Here is an 11988-nt window from a genome sequence, read left to right as displayed (position 1 = left end):
AAATGAAAAAAATAAAAATTTCAAAATTATTTAGCAATATTGCCTTTTTTCAATATTACATTTTTTTGTAAAATATAAAAAAACATGCATTCTAAAAACAGGAAGGATGATAAAAAGATAGTAATTTGCAATTCTCTGTACTCACTGTCTTATAATGTATTCTCTCTGGACGACGTGTGATGTTTCGTCTTTATATAGATGCTGCCATGCAACACATGCCACACGTTAACCCTCTATGCTCTGAATTCTTTGTCACGCGGCAACTTGTGGATGAGTCTTTTGATTTTTTTTAATAGGGTTAATGTACAGATTCTCCATGGACTAATTTAGTGTGGGACCCATGTTCCTTAATTTCCTGGGGGAATTAGAGCTGGCGGTGCAGATGCTGATTCCCGTGCGCAGCTCTGACGCTCAATAATTCTATAATAAGGAATATTCTAGCTGCCTTCATCTTATTCTATAAAAATGGTGCACACAATGCTGAAATCACAAAATAATAACGTTTCATTTTTTTCCCCTGTTATTATTGTAATTTTAGTGGCGTATCTCCCGATAGAGCACATGCTCCAATGGTTCACCATATACAACACGCATGAAACTATGTAGTAAAGTTGAGTGAATTTTTCAAAATTCCGTTCCGATTGAGATCAGTGGCAAATATTGTTTTTCCAATATTCACGGAACATAGCCGAATGTCATTGGAGTCAAGGGGAGAAGAAATTACCGAATATGTTTGGAACGGATCATCACTAGAGTTGAGCGATACCGTCCAATACTTCAAAGTATCGGATCGGAATGGATCGGCCGATCTTTAAAAAAAGTATCGGTATCGCCGATTCCGATACCGGAAGTCCCATTCAAGTCTATGGGACTTCCGGTATCGGAATAAGAAAAACCCTGTTTTTGCCTTGTACAGCCTCTCTGGGGTCTGTACGGGCCTTTCGGGGGGCTGTGCCGGCCTGCCAGGGGGTCTGTGCAGGCTCCGGTGGTCTGTGCCGGCCTGCCGGGGGGCTGTGCCGGCCTGCCGGTGGTCTGTGCAGGCTCCGGTGGGCTGTGCCGGCCTGCCGGGGGGCTGTGCCGGCCTGCCGGTGGTCTGTGCAGGCTCTGGGGGGCTGTGCCGGCCTGCCGGGGGGCTGTGCCGGCCTGCCGGTGGTCTGTGCAGGCTTCGGGGGTCTGTGCAGGCATCGTCCGATGGGACTACAAGTCCCATCGGGCGATGCCTGCTACCATGACAGTGATTGACACATTAGCCAATGATGGGACAGTAGTAGTCCCATCATCCGGCTAATGTGTTAAATGTTAAAAAAAAAAAAAAATACTACATACATACTACATGCATGCTACATACATACTACATGCTACATACATACTACATGCTACATACATACTACATGCTACATACATACTACATGCATGCTACATGCATGCTACATACATACTGCATGCTACATACATACTACATACATACTACATACATACTACATGCATGCTACATGCATGCTACATACATGCTACATACATACTACATGCTACATACATACCACATACATACTACATACATACTACATACATACTACATACATACTACATGCATGCTACATACATACTACATGCTACATACATACCACATACATACTACATACATACTACATGCTACATACATACTACATATATACTACATGCATGCTACATACATACTACATGCTACATACATACCACATACATACTACATACATGCTACATGCTACATACATACTACATATATACTACATGCATGCTATATACATACTGCATGCTACATGCATACTACATACATACTACATGCTACATACATACCACATATATACTACATACATACAATACATTCATACAATACATACATAGACATACAGTACATATAACATAGAGTAACATACTTACCAATACTTGTCACATTGTTCCCCGAAGCCATTGTCTTTTCCGGAATAAATATTAACATAACAAACCACAAAAATACTCACCCACGATCCGAAGCAGTCCACGAGTGTGTCCCACGACGATCTTGGGTAGAGAACTGCAGCATCAGCTGTTGCTGCCGTTCTCTACGGGCTGCAGGAATCCAATGATGGAAGGTAGGTATCCTTCCGCACTGTATTCCTCCGCCACTTAAAAAAAAAAAGTCCCTAGTCTCACTTTATGCCATTGCTGTGTGGGAAATTCCCACGCAGCAATGGCATAAAGTGAGACTAGGGACTTTTTTTTTTTTTAAGTGGCGGAGGAATACAGTGCGGAAGGATACCTACCTTCCGTCATTGGATTCCTGCAGCCCGTAGAGAAAGGCAGCATCATCTGATGCTGCAGTTCTCTACCCAAGATCGTCGTGGGACACACTCGTGGACTGCTTCGGATCGTGGGTGAGTATTTTTGTGGTTTGTTATGTTAATATTTATTCCGGAAAAGACAATGGCTTCGGGGAACAATGTGACAAGTATTGGTAAGTATGTTACTCTATGTTATATGTACTGTATGTCTATGTATGTATTGTATGAATGTATTGTATGTATGTAGTATATATGTGGTATGTATGTAGCATGTAGTATGTATGTAGTATGTATGTAGTATGTATGTAGTATGTATGTAGTATGTATGTAGCATGTAGTATGTATGTAGCATGCATGTAGTATATATGTAGTATGTATGTAGCATGTAGTATGTATGTAGTATGTATGTGGTATGTATGTAGCATGTAGTATGTATGTAGCATGCATGTAGTATGTATGTAGCATGCATGTAGTATGTATGTAGTATGTATGTAGCATGCATGTAGTATGTATGTAGTATGTATGTAGTATGTATGTAGCATGTAGCATGTATGTAGTATGTATGTGGTATGTATGTAGCATGTAGTATGTATGTAGCATGCATGTAGCATGCATGTAGTATGTATGTAGCATGCATGTAGTATGTATGTAGCATGCATGTAGTATGTATGTAGTATGTATGTAACATGCATGTAGTATATATGTAGTATGTATGTATCATGTAGCATGTATGTAGTATGTATGTGGTATGTATGTAACATGTAGTATGTATGTAGCATGCATGTAGCATGCATGTAGTATGTATGTAGCATGCATGTAGTATGTATGTAGCATGCATGTAGTATGTATGTAGCATGCATGTAGTATGTATGTAGTATGTATGTAGCATGCATGTAGTATGTATGTAGTATGTATGTAGTATGTATGTAGCATGTAGCATGTATGTAGTATGTATGTGGTATGTATGTAGCATGTAGTATGTATGTAGCATGCATGTAGCATGCATGTAGTATGTATGTAGCATGCATGTAGTATGTATGTATGTAGTATGTATGTAGCATGCATGTAGTATGTATGTAGTATGTATGTAGTATGTATGTAGTATGTATGTAGCATGCAGTATGTATGTAGCATGTATGTAGCATGTATGTAGTATGTATGTAGTATATATGTAGTATGTATGTAGCATGTAGTATGTATGTAGCATGCATGTAGTATATATGTAGTATGTATGTAGCATGTAGTATGTATGTAGTATGTATGTAGTATTTTTTTTTTTTTTTTAACATTTAACACATTAGCCGGATGATGGGACTACTACTGTCCCATCATTGGCTAATGTGTCAATCACTGTCATGGTAGCAGGCATCGCCAGATGGGACTTGTAGTCCCATCGGACGATGCTTGCACAGACCCCCGGACATCAGCACAGCCCCCCGGCAGGCCGGCACAGACCCCCACAGGGTGCACAGACCACCGGCAGGCCGGCACAGCCCCCCGGCAGGCCGGTACAGACCCCCACAGGGTGCACAGACCACCGGCAGGCCGGCACAGCCCCCCGGCAGGCCGGTACAGAGCCCCACAGGGTGCACAGACCACCGGCAGGCCGGCACAGCCCCCCGGCAGGCCGGTACCGACCCCGGGCAGTCCACACAGCCCCCCGGCAGGCCGGCAGAGACCCCCGGAAGGCCCGAAATGACGGCGCATCATGATGCGCACACACCGCGCATCATGATGACGTCAGGCCGTCAATCAACTTTGAACTTCCGATTCCGATGCCGAATTCCGATATTGAAAAAATATCGGAAGTCGGTATCGGAATTCCGATACAGCAAGTATCGGCCGATACCCGATACTTGCGGTATCGGAATGCTCAACACTAATCATCACTCATAAATACAGCACTAATAGGGTAACAGTAAAGCACTAATATGGCAAATTCTGATTCGGCGATCGATTCCAAACATATTCTCTCAATTCTACTCCATAGTACCAGAACAACATACACTCCATAATATATCCCCCTAACAGCTAAATTATAGGCATTCAAATAATACTTCCAAAAGGTTACCACCACCAGTGTCAGACTGGGTTGGCAGATTCTTGGGGGTTTACTGATCAGCTACTTTTAAAAATAACCTGACCCTAGTACACAAATTTATTTTTGCCTCTAAGCAACATTAATTTGGTTAAACCTGCTTAATTGATTAGATCATACCCTTTAGTGCAAATTGTGAATCAAGTGTAATAGCACTACTCATTAGCAGTCCTTCAGAGGGGCGGCCTACCGGAGGATTCTCCTGTTCTGCTGTGGGCCAGTCCAAGCCTGGATAACACAATAACACAATGTAGAGTTCACGTGCATCTGTAGTATATGGCATAAAATTACCTTGCCAAGTTTCTGCATTATTCATGTCTGTTGGTTTCTGCCAAATTTATCGTCTTGACTCGACACGGTGATGTGGACTGCGCAGTTGGGAATAAAGATCCTTGTGCCAATGGTAAAGCACTGATTGTAACACTTCTCCTTCAATTGCACCTCACGCCCCACGTAAAATCCTCCTATATTACAATTTTTTTCTTTTGTCTTTTTTACTTATTTGTTACTCCTTTTATTCTCCTATTCCTCCATCTTGATCTGATTTTCCAAGCTACTCAATAGCACCACACGCTCACACTCTACCATTTTTTTATTTCTTATTCTCCCTCATCCTTATTCTCATCCTGTTTTTTCCTAAGATATACTCCCACAACAGTTTAACACTTTTTTCATTTTTTTTACTCGTTCCTTTTATATTGGAATCTTTTTCCTTTCTCACATAAAACTTTTCTGTCTTTCTCTATTCATTGTCATTCAGTTTTTTCTTTTTCTTTTCTGACATCTTTTTCATGTCATGTAACCCCTTCTTTACTTCCCTCTTTCTCTCCCACAGGTTCAAACCCTGCTCCTCGACCTTTTACAAATTCTCCTTGGGGAGGGCATTTTTAGGTTAAACTTGGAGCCTATTTGAGGCTTTTTAAGCCTCACTGTCTTATTGGTCAATGTGCAATGGACTCCCTTCCCTCGGGCTCCCTCAGCTACCTGTTCCTATGGGGTCAGTTGCCATCAACCCAAGGTCAGTACAGGAGTAGCTCCTGGACCACCTCCCTTGTCTCTCTTCAGATCTCAGTATTGTATGTGGCTGCATTTCCATGGTCAGAGTGAGTGAGGCTCCTAGTCCCGCCCCTTCAGGTCTTCCTTGGGATCTGGCACAGTGGTTTCACCACCCAGCTCATTACAGAGACCCAACTTAGACTCTCCACATTTCTAAAAAAAATATTGCCACATACCACTAAAGTGACATCAATTTCACCAGAGCAGAAATAGTATAATAGGGCTCTGACACCCCTTCCACTACAGGCACTCCACCAGATGGAGACTCAACTTGTAGTCTCCACATTTCAAAAAAGTATTGCCTCACACCACTAAAGTGGCATCAATTTCTCCAGAGTAAGAATATTATAATGGGCATCTGACACACCTTCTACTACAGGTAACCCACCAGATGGAGACCCAACTTGGAGTCTTCACATTTCCAAAAATTATTGCCTCACACCACTTCTCTCAGTTTTTGGGGCTGTTGCATGGCAACATTGAGTTTCAGTTCCCTCCAAAGATTTTTTCCTAAGTTCAGGTCTGGAGACTGGCTAAGCTACTCCAGGAACTGCTTCTTACGGAGACACTCCTTAGTTGCACTGCTTCTGTGTCGGGTCATTGTCATGCTGGAAGACCCAGCCATGACCTATCTTTATAGCTCTTACTGAGGGAAGGAGGCTATTGGCCAAAATCTTGCGATATATGAACCCATCCATTCTCCCTGCAGTCATCCTGTCCCCTTTGCAGAAAAGCACCCTCAAATTATGATGTTTCCCTCATCATGCTTCATAGTTGGGATGGTGTTCTTGGGGTTGTACTCATCCTTCTTCTTCCTCCAAACATGTAGAGTGGAATTGATACCAAAAAGTTCCATTAAAGTCTCATCTGACCACATGAACTTCTCCCATGTCTCCTCTTGATCATCCAGATGGTTGTCAGCAAACTTCAAATGAGCCTGGACATGTGCTGGCATCAGCAGAGGGACCTTGTGTGCCCTGCAGGATATTAATCCATGATGGTGTTGTTTGGTACTAACAGTAATATTTGAAACTGTTGTCCCAGCTCTCTTAAGGTCATTGACCAGGCCCTCCCATGTAGTACTTGGCTGATTCTTTCTCAGAATCTTCCTTTCCCCATGAGGCGAGATCTTGCATGGAGCCCAAGACTGAGAAATATTGACAGCTATCCTGTGTTTTTTCCATTTCCTAATAATTTTGCCTACAGCTGTTGCCTTTTCATTAAGCTGCTTGCCTATTGTCTAGTAGCCCATCCCAGCACTGTGCAGGTCTACAAATTTGCTCCTGGTGTTCTTTGGTCTTGACCATGGTGGAGAGGCTGGAGTGTGATTGATTGTATGTGTGGACAGGTGTGTTTTATACAGGTAACAATTTCAAATAAGTGCAATATAGGTTCAAATTAATACAGGTAATGTGTGCAGAATAGGAGACAAAGGTCTGCGAGAGCCAGAATTGTTGCTGGTTGTTCGGTGAACAAATACTTAAAGTATTTCAGGCAATAAAATGCAATTTAATTATTTAAAAATGATACAATGTGATTTTCTGTTTTTTACTTTTAGATTCTGTGTCTCACAGTTGAAGTGAACCTATGGTAAAAATTACAGATCTCTTCATTGTTTGAAGGTGTGAAAACTTGCAAAATCGGCAGAGGATCAAATACTTAATTTCCACACTATATCCCTTTTCCTGTAAATTAAGTACTGTGAGTTATCAGCAGAGATGATTTCTCAATTTTGTGTCTATTTTATTGAAGTTTTTAAATGGCAAAAACTGAAGAAGATGTAATTAAGCAATACACTTTGGAGAGTAAAAACTACCTACATGTGTATTGAATAACCAAAACAAAGTATGTACCACGGATATTGCTTAAAGGGAATCTGTCACCCCTTTTTTCAAATATAAGCTGCCGGCACCGACATCAGGAGCTTATCTACAGCATTCTGTAATGCTGTAGATAAGCCCCGATGTAACCTGAAAGATAAGAAAAAAGAGTTAGAATATACTCACCGGGGGGGCAGTCCGGTTCGATGGGTGTCAAGGTCCGGTCCGGCGCCTCCCATCTTCATACGATGCCGTCCTCTTCTTTGCTGCCTGTCATGGTGGGTCGCCCTCCCAGGGCTGTGGGGTACTCGGTACCGGGCCCGATGAGCTTCAATGGGAGATGTCACGGCAGCTGGGACCTGGCCCGTGGCCCTGGGCGCCCATTGTAAAAGGGGAATGTTCAGTGTGCTTGTGATGATTAGAGCTTATGAATGAATGAGTCGTGATGCCACCTGTGGTGTTCGGCAATGAAGATGTTAAGCCGACACTGCAAACAGATCCTCTGGGACAGATCGAGTGGTGCAGCAATGATGTTATAACCCTCCACAGGCAGGGCTGTAGTCCCAGGGCAGAGTAGGTGAAGTGACACTTAGATGGTGTAGTGTCGGGCGCAGGGGATGTAGCAGTGCCGGGCAGGTTGACGCAGGAATAAGTGGAGGACACCAGGGCATGTAGTTCCAAAGTGGTGACAACTTCTATTCCTCCGGTGTCTGCTGCAGGACCATTAGTATCCATACAACCTCAGGGACCGGACCTTGGCCTTGCGCTTAGATCTTGGGAAGGGTTCTGCTCTAACCCTAATCCTTAGTTTTCTACTTCTCCTCACGTTCCGTACTAATCCTTCCTTCTTATGGAGAGTCAGGCTTTCTATCAATGTTCCTTTCCTGTGCCAGCGGACCCAGGTCACAGAGGTCAGCTGCAGCACTTCCTTTATCCATCCCACTCAGGGGATCTTCACTCCTCCTCTGACTCTGCCAGACTGACTAAATCCTAAACTCTTCCCGCTCTTTTGGTGCAAAACTAAACTCCACCCGCCTCCCAGCACGCTTCATGTTCCAAGCAGGGAGCCACCAAAGGATGCTTTGCTACACTACTATGTTGTGTGGGATGCAGGTGTTGGAGTGTGGTCAGGTGTCTCCACCTTACCTGGATGGTGGGGTACCACACCTCAGGAGGAGGTGCAGTACCTCTGTGGCGACTGAACCCTCTGGTGCGCCACAGTGGTTCCTGTGCAGGTGCACTGCTCTGCCCTGCTGAAGGCAGAGCAGAGTCCTGCAGTGTGCAGGCACCGGGAGAGGTCAGGCACCTGTGCACTGCAGTATTCTGCTCAATGTCAGTAATTTGGATTCTACCAGACACCAAAAGCATTAGAATTACATTCTGGTTCCAGTGTAACAAGCGAGGGCCGATATTGTGCTCAGTCTGTCAGGCCTGAAACCCATGTCAGGAACATGTACAAGCCTCATGTTTCTTGGAAGCAGAATCCTCAAGGGAAAGAGACAGGAGTGCCATTGACCAATCTGCACAAGCCTACGCGCTTCTTCTGGAAACTACCCAACCAGGCAGAAAGGATCTTTTGCATAGTTTTGAGCAACAACGGAGAAATTACAGGATATGTCCCAGAGAGTGTCGAGGTCTGTGGAGTGTATTACTCAGGTGACAGGCAGTGCTACAGAACTCAGGTAAAGGCCTTAGCGAGGCAATGCCCATGTTCCAATATGTGAAAGGCTGCAGCCTGAATAGGTCTGTGAAGTGCATTAATTCAGCCTCATAGACGTGCCTAAAATATACAGAACCTGGCCAATACCCCACCTCCATTTTTTTGTAAGGACGCAAATTTAGAAAATGTAAGGGAAGCGACAGTTTAATGAAGAGACACAAGTCTCATTTAAGAGCCTGGAAAAGTCATCAAAGGTCTTTGTCCATCACCGGACAATGTAAATTGCTAACGAATATGTATGCCCTATCTAACTAACAATCTGTGAACAGACATATATGCTGACAAGGAAAAATTGAACTCTGCACTTGGACAACGAACTGGACGTGGTTGCTGATGGTTGTGTCTGTGATACTGCAGGTTGTGGACTGGAGGCCTCAGCGCCTCCTTCCTGAACAGCAGAGTGGGAATGACGTAACACAGGGGAAGGGCCAGTGGTTTCACCGTCAGACACAGATTTTGTACCCAGGCATTTCGCCCACCTACTGGGGTGCTGCGTATATGAGCAGTGTATGGCGTATGCTAACAGGTATTATGTCAAATTTCCCTTTATAAAGAGATGTGTGGGTAAGATTTTTGAACTAGCAGCATATAGAGAGAGCATGTTTCATTACTCATATTATTATTCTGTGTAAGGCTGAACAGCCTGAAGAATTGTGTGGAACATATTAATGCATTAGTGAACAACAATGACCGTAATATCCGCCTTACGTTTGTATATAATCCAAATGTGTTGGATTTTTTGGACGTCACTGTCAGGAGGGACCCTGCCGGGTTGTTGCAAACGGACATCTTTAGAAAGACTACCGCCACAAATTCCCTACTTCACGCTTCGTCAGCACATTCAGAGCATGTCATTAAAGCAGTCCCTATCAGGCAGTTTTTACGACTACGTCGTATTTGCTCTACGGATGATACTTTTTTTCATCGGGCGGAAGAACTCTGTCAGCGTTTCTTGGATCGTGGATATAGTCGCAGATCCATTAAGAGAGCGTTTAATCGGGCTAAGCATGCCTCTAGACAGGACTTGTTATATAAATCTGGGACATCTGAGATATCAAGGGAAAAACAAGTAGTGAGGTTTGTCACCACCTTTAATTCTAGATCAGATGCTGTTCATACTGCCCTTCAAAAGGCATGGCATATTCTCCGTATTGATCCAGTCATCAACAAATTTATTACAGAAAGACCGTCTATGGCGTTTCGACGGGCGAAAAATCTTAGGGCCCATTTGGTCATAAGTCACTATGCTGGCGGTCAAAAACCCTCATTTTTGGATGGTTTTACTCCCAGGGTTGGTTGTGCTCCGTGTGGCCATTGTGTAGCCTGCCCCAACATTGTACGCTGTGTTGATTTCAGTAGCTCGGATGGCGACAAAGTTTTCGCCATCAGACAGCGTACTACATGCACAACAAGATACTTTGTGTATTATGCAACGTGCCCCTGTGACCTTATTTATGTGGGTTTAACCACGCGTCAACTAAAGGTACGGGTTAGAGAGCATGTGTTGGGGATTCAGGCAGCACATGGTCACACGGATGACTCCACCCCGAGGACTATTCCCAGACACTTTAAAGATCACCACAACTGTGATTCAACCTTATTAAAAGTACGAGGTATTGAGGCTTTGAGAATTGACATTCGGGGTGGGGGTCTCTCTAAGAGGTTGGGTCAATTGGAATCGAGGTGGATATGGAAACTAAAAACGGTCCACCCATACGGCCTTAATGAATGTCTGTCATTCGCTCCTTTTCTATAAATTATCTTATACTTCCCCTCTGCTGCTGTTCCTTGAGTGGCATATCTGTAGGGTTCTAGCAGGTTCTCAGGATGCAGTGACGAGACGCGAGACAGGGTATGACTTGTATAATAAACTTTTATAAATTGAAGCCACTGGGGCTAGGCTGAGCGGGCAAAACGGGGTAACAAACAATCGGTCCTCGCAGGGACTCAATAAGATAAACAATACTTTTTTGTGTAACTGGGAGTAACCCGGCTAGTCCGGGTGTCAGAGGCCAGAATATGGCCAAACTAATACACTTATTTATAATGTCCACTTATCCTTCCATGCGTCGCTCGGGATTGCAGATGCAGCTGCTTAGAGATCGTTGATGCGGCTGCCTTGATGCCTCGATCTTCTGGGAAGGTTTGGGCTCGTCGGGCCCTGAAGAAACTGTACCAATGGGGCGCAACAGGCCCTGAAGAAACAATGCCGGTGGGGCACAACAGGCCCTGAAGAAATGATGCCAGTGGGGCGCAACAGGCCTTGAAGAAACGATGTCGGTGGGGCGCAACAGGCCCTGAAAAAACGGTGCCGGTGGGGCGCAACAGGTCCTGAAGAAACGATGCCGGTGGGGCGCAACAGGCCCTGAAGAAATGATGCAGGTTGGCGGCGCGGTAGTGACGCAGTCTCTAAATCTAACCGCTCACCAATCTCGGCCCAGAGTTCCTCAGCAAACCGGACGGGGGGCCTCCACAAACGCCTGTAGCAGGGTGGCGCCCCCTGGGGCCGGTGATGATGGGGCCGCAGCTGTGGCAGGGGGATAGTGCCCTGGACGCTGTAACGGAACAATCTCGCGTCGCAGCGGTCACTTGAGGTAGCGGCCTTGTCACAACAGGGTGGGAAGCAGCGGGAGTGGCTGTATGCAACCGTATGCGGGGAGCGGCCGCCGGTGCCAATCTCTCACATGTCACTTGTCGGTAAGTCTGTAACTTTCCCCTCACAGACCCCTCCCGGTCTCTTCAAAACACACCGTCTGCTCCCTCGGTCCTCTCTCTTTCACACGGCTTCCTGTCCGTTGTCCGGCTTTCTGTCAACTGCCACTTCAGCGCGCCCCCTGCTCCTTTTTTGCTTGCCTCGCCCCCTGTTTCCCTGAAAACTCCAGTTAAGTCTTTCCTTTTACTGTCCTCCCAGTATCGTTCCCTCAGGAACCCTGATGGCGGTCCCCTGGGTACCTGCTCATTCACTGTCTGGGAGTCCTCCTCCCAACATATTTT

Source organism: Dendrobates tinctorius, unplaced genomic scaffold, assembly GCF_039654945.1.
Source record: "Dendrobates tinctorius isolate UK_male_01 unplaced genomic scaffold, ASM3965494v1 ptg000151l, whole genome shotgun sequence".
Lineage (NCBI taxonomy): Eukaryota > Metazoa > Chordata > Amphibia > Anura > Dendrobatidae > Dendrobates > Dendrobates tinctorius.
This window is presented reverse-complemented; position numbering follows the sequence as displayed.